This window comes from Podarcis tiliguerta (assembly GCF_965153285.1).
Source record: "Podarcis tiliguerta genome assembly, chromosome: W".
Taxonomy (NCBI): domain Eukaryota; kingdom Metazoa; phylum Chordata; class Lepidosauria; order Squamata; family Lacertidae; genus Podarcis; species Podarcis tiliguerta.
In genome coordinates this window covers 513905-522040 of record NC_139552.1, presented here as the reverse complement: position 1 = coordinate 522040, position 8136 = coordinate 513905, and positions in this window count along the sequence as shown.

Genomic DNA, 8136 nt, shown 5'->3' with positions numbered 1-8136 from the left:
AGAGATCTGTTCAAGAAAATTGGAGATATGAAAGGAACATTTCGTACAAAGATTACCATAATAAAGGACAAAAGTGGTAAGGACCTAACAGAAGCAGAAGACTTCAAGAAGAGGTGACAAGAATACACAGAGGAATTATACCAGAAAGATATGGATGTCTTGTACACCCCAGGTAGTGTGGTTGCTGACCTTGAGTCAGACATCCTGGAGAGTGAAGTCAAATGGGCCTTAGAAAGCGCTGCTAATAACAAGGCCAGTGGAAGTGATGACATTCCAGCTGAACTGGGACATTCCAGCTGAAATGGGAGTGCCTGATCACCTCATCTGTCTCCTGAGAAATCTCTATGTGGGACAAGAAGCTACAGTTAGAACTGGATATGGAACAACTGATTGGTTCAAAATTGGGAAAGGAGTACGACAAGGCTGTATATTGTCTCCCTGCTTATTTAACTTATATGCAGAATTCATCATGCGAAAGGCTGGACTGGATGAATCCCAAGCCGGAATTAAGATTGCTGGAAGAAATCTCAACAACCTCAGATATGCGGATGACACAACCTTGGTGGCAGAAAGTGAGAAGGAATTAAGCATTAACCTTATAATGAGGGTGAAAGAGGAGAGCGCAAAATATGGTCTGAAGCTCAACATCAAAAAAACGAAGATCATGGCCACTGGGCCCATCACCTCATGGCAAATAGAAGGAGAAGAAATGGAGGCAGTGAGAGATTTTACTTTCTTGGGCTCCATATTCACTGCAAATGGTGACAGCAGTCACGAAATTAAAAAACGCCTGCTTCTTGGGAGAAAAGCAATGACAAACCTAGACCGCATCTTAAAAAGCAGAGACATCACCTTGCTAACAAAGGTCTGTATAATTAAAGCCATGGTTTTCCCAGTAGTGGTGTATGGAAGTGAGAGCTGGACCATAAAGAAGGCTGATCGCTGAGGAATTTATGCTTTTGAATTATGGTGCTGGAGGAGACTCTAGTGAGTCCCATGGACTGCCAGAAGATCAGGACTTCCGGTCAGCGCCAGCGGAAAATGGAGGATTCCCTCTGATCTACGGAGGGAGTAGCTCTGAAGAAACTGGGTCGGATCCGCTCCAGCGAAGCGGGGACCCTTGAAATCGCAGGCGGAGGAAGCCTGCGAACGTGGGACTCGGTGGGCACCTTAGCGCCCCCCCCAAATCGACGAAGGAGCTCAGTTACGAGCTCCGGAGCGAAGAGGGGGAGGTGCGGTGCTGTGAGTCGACTGCTACTTCTTCAGAGTGAAGCTGCACAGCCGTTCTCCGGAGAGCGCTGATTTCTTCTTTGAAAATCTGGATTTAAAGAAACTCCCAGCCGTGAGTAGGGGAAAGAAAGAACTTTGAAGTTAAAAATTAAAACTAATTGGGATCCGAAGCGGAAAGGTATAAAAATTCCGCCATTGTATATAATCTGAAAGCAAAGAGACTGAGAACTTTGAGCCGCGTAAAAAGACGTTTTGGAAGTAAGATCTAAAAATCTAACATCAAAGCAGAAGACTCCCCCACCTCAATTGCAGGGGAGGAGGGGGAAGAATTAAAGGACTGATTCCCTGCAGGGAAGGAGGCTAATTGGACTTAAAACTACCGATCTGAAGCCTGGGAACGGGCTGCTGGAGACCTTCTTTTTGCCGTGAGTGGAGAGTTCCTTGACAGCTTGTTTGACAGCTAACATCGTAAGAAGGGATATTGTGTCTTTGATTTGGATAGATACTGCCTGGGACTAAAGGGAATATTGATACTGTTAATTTTATAGAAGAAGGGGGGGCACAGAGGAAGGAGAAACATTTTAACGGAGGCAACAAATGAACTGATACTGTGTCCCCCTAGTGGAGGCTAGTAACTGTTATTATTGAACTGATCCAGAGGAATTTTCCATTGTTTATGTTTCTGCTGAATCTCCACTGTTTATGCTTCTGCTGAATTGAGTTCTACTCTCGGATTTACACAGCTGTGATCTGACCTTGAATTAATCTGGTGTTGTGGTATGGCAGAAAAGTTGGAGCCTCAGGAAAAAACAACAAGGTCGGGCAAATCTTTTGAAAAAAGAAGAGCATCAGCATCTGGCCCTTCAGGGGGAGCTCCACCACAGACTAAAACTAAAGGCATGTCTACGGAAGAAGTTTTGGCTGCAGGACTGGTTAGAATTCAGGAAACCTTGGACAATGTCCAGGAGTCTTTGAAAAATTTTACTTTGGAAGTAGCCGAAACAAATAAAAAGGTGGTGGATGCTTCATGCAAAATTGATCAGAATACTGCAAGTATCAATACTTTGGGCCAGAAAGTGACGATTAATACTGAAACGATTCAGAAAGTACTACAGGAGTCGGCTGCTATAAGAAAAACAGCAGAGGAAGCGAAAGAGATTGCTGAGGCTACAAGACAAGAGGTAAGACAAGAGATACCACCGATACATAGACAGCTGGTGGACCATAGGCTAACGTTGTCTATGTATGAGCTGAGAGACAAGCAGACCAATCTTAGATTAAGATCTGTGCCTGAACTTGAACAAGACAAATTAAGTGACTTTCTTATGAAGGAATTTGCAGACTTTTGGAACTTGGATCTGGAAAAAGAAGAATTTAAAATTGCGAGTGCTTTCAGGCTAGGAAGAGGAGGGAGGAAGAACAAAGTGAGAGACTGTCTGATTACTCTGAGGACGAAAGAGGAGAGAGACAAGATTTTGGGCCTTCACTTTGAGAAGGCCCTGAAGATACATCATTTTAAAGTGGAAATTTTCAAGGATATCCCAAAATATCTTTTGGAGCTCAGAGCTAACTACGGAGACTTGGTGGCCCTACTGAAGAGTAATAACATTGCCTTCAGGTGGGAATTCCCACAAGGCTTATCTTTCAGCTTTAAAGGCAAAAAGATAAAGATAAAGTCAGTGGATGATAAAGACAGATTCATAAAGGACTACGGTGAAGACCTGCAGAAGGGTCTTGGGAAGGAGCAACGAGTCCCAGGGAGAGGAATAATAGATAGAGCAAGAATCCTTTTTGGAGTGGACAATTTGGGGAAGGCGGCACCACCGACAGAGGAGGAAGAAGCATTGGGAGCAGTAGGAGGAGTGGGAAAATAACTACAATATGTCTTTGCAACTATTAAGTTGGAATTGTAATGGACTGAACTCCCCTCGAAAAAAGAAACAGGTTTTTCATTTGTTAAAAAAGGAACAAGTGGACTTGATTTGCTTGCAGGAAACTCACGTAACTAGGCTACACAGGAAACTATTAATTAATAAAAGATTGGGCCAAGAATTCATATCATCGGACAGAGTGAAGAAAAGAGGAGTGGTGATCTACGCAAAGGAGAGCCTATCACCAAAATTTATTTTTAAAGATGACCAAGGAAGATATGTGGCGATTGAAATTCAAATACATGGAGAGAAATTTTTGATAGTAGGGGTTTATGCACCAAATGAAGGGAAATCAGAATTTTTTAAGAAGTTGCATGACATTTTGACAGATTATCTGGACTACAATGTTATCCTGATGGGAGATATGAACGGTGTGGTTTCTACGAATATGGATAAAGCTCAGAGGCAGGTAATTACTAAAGATGGTAGATTGCCAAAGACTTTTTTTGAACTGACGGACAATTTGGATTTGATTGATATTTGGAGAACAAAGAATCCCCTAGAAAGAGAGGGAACCTTCTTTTCTGAAGCCAAAATGACATGGACAAGAATTGACCAAATATGGATTACTAGAAGTATGGCACCAAAGACTAAAAAAGTGGAAATCTGCCCTAAAACTTGCTCTGACCATAATGCGGTGAGATTGGAAATGAACTTAACACCAATTGGATCCTTCAGATGGAGGATGAATGACAATCTATTTAGAGATGAAGAAATAACAAAGAAGGCCCAACAAACCTTGAGAGACTACTTTGAGATTAACATGAATACTTCAGTTGAAAAAAGAGTGATCTGGGACGCAAGCAAGGCCGTTATGAGAGGTTTTCTGATACAACAAAATGCTTTAAAAAGGAGAATACAAAATGAAAAGAAAGAGAGAATTTTGGGAAAAATAAAGGAATGTGAGAAGAAATTGAGAGCCAATCCAAAGTCGCAAGGAATATTGAAAGAAATAAAACTATATCAAATACAATATATGAAAATAATAAACCAAGAGATTGAATGGAAAATAAGACAAATGAAGCAAAGGACATTTGAATCGGCTAATAAATGTGGGAAACTTTTAGCATGGCAAATGAGAAAAAGACAGAAGTTAAACACTATTACAAATTTGGAAGTTAATGGAAGGATTGTACAAAACCCAGTAGAGATCAGAAAATGTTTTCAGAATTATTTTAAACAACTATATACACAAAAACCCCAGAAAGAGAAAGATATAGAACAATTTGTGAAAACGAATGGATTACAAAGAATCTCTCAAGAAAATAGATTGAAGTTGAGCTATAAAATAACTGAACAGGAGGTGGAGAGTGCCATTCAGAATATGCAATTGGGGAAGTCTCCAGGACCGGACGGACTGACTTCCAGATATTACAAATCTTTGAAAGAATGGTTGATACATCCTTTAAAGGAAGTTTGCGGCGAGATATTGGAAGGGGAAAAGGCACCAGAGACGTGGAAAGAGGCATATATATCTCTTATACCAAAGACAGAGGCTGAAAAATTACAATTTAGGAACTACCGCCCAATATCATTATTAAATGTGGATTATAAAATTTTTGCTGACATTCTGGCTAAGAGATTAAAATCAGTTTTAATGGAAGAGATTCACAAAGATCAGGCAGGCTTTCTCCCGGGCAGACACCTATCTGATAATACAAGAAATGTAATTGATATTTTGGAATTATTACAAGAGAACATTAATACAAAGGCTGTTCTAATTTTTGTGGACGCGGAGAAAGCCTTTGACAATATTTCTTGGAGTTTCATGAAGAAAAATCTCCAGGGGATGGGGGTAGGCCAGCAGTTTGAGAATGGTATAGGGGCAATATACTCAGAACAGAAAACAAAATTAATTGTTAACAATGTAGTGACGGAGGAATTTAAGATAGAGAAAGGTACACGTCAAGGTTGCCCAATCTCTCCACTGCTTTTCATATCGGTCCTGGAGGTCCTCTTGAACATGATCAGAAGAGACCAATTGGTCAAGGGTATACAGGTCGGAGCTAAACAATATAAATTGAGAGCATTCGCAGATGACCTTGTATTGACATTGCAGGAGCCAGAAACTAGTACTAAAAGGGTTTTAGAACTGATTGAAGAATTTGGTCAAGTGGCAGGATTTAAATTAAACAAATTAAAAACAAAGGTTCTGGAGAAAAATTTAACTGAAAAGGAGAGAGAAAGGTTTCAGAAGGAGACAGGTTTGACAGTGGTTAAGAAGGTGAAGTATTTGGGGATCAATATGACATCTAAGAACGGGAACTTATTTAAAGATAATTATGAAAAATGCTGGTCGGAGGTGAAAAGAGATCTTGAAATCTGGTCAAATCTGAAGCTTTCATTGTTAGGTCGTATTGCTGTGATAAAAACGAATGTATTGCCGAGAATGTTATTTTTGTTCCAAACACTGCAAATTATTGATAAAATGGACTGCTTTAAGAAGTGGCAGAAAGATATTTCCAGATTTGTCTGGCAGGGCAAAAAGCCAAGAATAAAATTTAAAATATTAACAGATGCGAAGGAAAGAGGAGGCTTTGCCCTGCCAGACCTCAAAATTTATTATGAATCAGCAGCTTTTTGCTGGCTGAAAGAATGGCTGCTTCTGGAAAATACTGATATTTTGGACTTAGAAGGATTTAATAATGCTTTTGGCTGGCATGCATATTTATGGTATGAGAAGGTTAAAGTGCATAGAATGTTTAAGATCCACATTGTAAGGAAAGCACTGTTTAATGTCTGGATAAGGTATAAAGATCTACTTGAGAGTAAAACTCCAAGGTGGTTGTCACCAATGGAAGCGAAGGCCTTTAAAAAGCTTAATATGGAGGACAAATGGCCGAAATATTGGGAGATTTTAGAACAAGATGGAGAAAAATGGAAATTACAGAGTTTTGAGAAGCTAAAAAATAAAGTGCGTGACTGGCTTTACTATCATCAAATAATGGAGGCATATAAACTAGATAGGAAAGTGGGCTTCCAGGTGGAAAAATCAAAATTGGAAACAGAACTGTTAGAGTCCAAAACTAAGACTTTGTCAAGAATGTATAACTTGCTGTTGAAATGGAATACGCAGGACGAAACAGTGAAATCGGCTATGATCAAATGGGCACAGGATGTTGGACATAATATAATGATCGCTGACTGGGAACAGTTATGGACCACCGGTATGAAATTCACGGCATGTAGTGCCTTAAGAGAGAATATTATGAAAATGATATACAGGTGGTACATGACACCAGTCAAGCTAGCAAAAATTTATAAGTTGCCTGATAATAAATGTTGGAAATGTAAAGAAACAGAAGGTACATTCTTTCACCTTTGGTGGACGTGCCCAAGGATTAAGGCCTTTTGGGAAATGATCTATAATGAAATGAAAAAGGTATTTAAATATACTTTCCTCAAGAAACCGGAGGCCTTTCTCCTGGGCATGGTCGGCCAATTGGTGCCAAGAAAGGACAGAACCTTTTTTATGTATGCCACAACAGCAGCAAGAATACTGATTGCGCAGTATTGGAAGACTCAAGAACTACCCACCGTGGAAGAATGGCAGATGAAGGTGATAGACTACATGGAACTGGCAGAAATGACCGGCAGAATTCAAGACCAGGGAGAAGATCAGGTGGAAGAAGATTGGAAGAAATTTAAGGATTATTTACAGAAATATTGTAAAATTAATGAATGTTAGAACGATGCTGGATTTTGATTAAGGGGCTTTCTGTAAAAAACGATGAAGTTATTGGAAAAAATAGTGTAAAAGAGAGGGAAGGGTAAAGCCAAAATATTAAGATAAGAAGTGAGATGAAAGCAAAGGAGGGAAAGGATTTGCTGATCGAACAATGGAAATGGAATACAAAGGAGGGAGGTACGGGGAAGTCCAGGAAAAAGCTAATGCAAGATCTTTTTTGAAAAGTGAAGTTGCTTTTAACTGTTGTTATATTATGTGTTAATTTTTCGTTATGTGTTAAGGTGTTGTTTTTTTGTGTTTTTTGTTGTTGTTGTCTTGTTGTTTCTTTGTCATGTTTGGCTTATATTATACTATGAAAATTTAATAAATATCAATTGAAAAAAAAAAAAAGAAGATCAAACCTACCCATTCTGAAGGAAATCAGCCCTGAGTGCTCACTGGAAGGACAGATAGTGAAGCTGAGGCTCCAATACTTTGGCCAACTCATGAGAAGAGAAGACTCCCTGGAAAAGACCCTGATGTTGGGAAAGATTGAGGGCACAAGGAGTAGGGGACGACAGAGGACGAGATGGTTGGACAGTGTTCTCGAAGCTACAAACATGAGTTTGACCAAACTGCAGGAGGCAGTGGAAGACAGGAGTGCCTGGCGTGCTCTGGTCCATGGGTTCACGAAGAGTTGGACACGACTAAATGACTAAACAACAACAACAAATGATGCAAGAGCACCACGAGCCCCAGTGGCTGCTTACTTGTGTCTTGCGAGCTGCAGAGGCTGGCGGCAGTGGAGGGATGATGAGCGGTGTGCGAAAGGGCTCTGGAGAGGGGCTGCTTAAAATGGCAGCCACTCAAGTGCTGCTGCTCCTGGCACCAACAAAGCCCAGCCCCCTTCCTCCTCTAGGCAGGGCAGGGAGAAGCCAGGAGGAGGTGCTGCCGCCGCCGTGTGAGGGAGAGGGAAAGAACGTGCGAGCTGGCGATCCAAGCGGTGATTCCTGGACCGTCCGCGGGCCGGATCCAGAAGGCAATTGGGCCTGATCCGGCCCGTGGACCTTAGTTTGCCGACCCATGGCCTAGAAATTAGGTCCCTGGTCCACACCAGTTGATCACTTGCTTCCTTGCTTCCACTGTCAATGCAAACAGATTCAATTCATAAAGTGCTCCAATGAAGGGGAAGTTCTACACGGGGGGATAGGTCATTCACATAAGGTGATGACACATAGGTGATGCAGGTCTTCCAGCATTTGGGGGGGGGGGAGAACACCCTGTGTGAATCAGCCAGTTCTGAGGAAC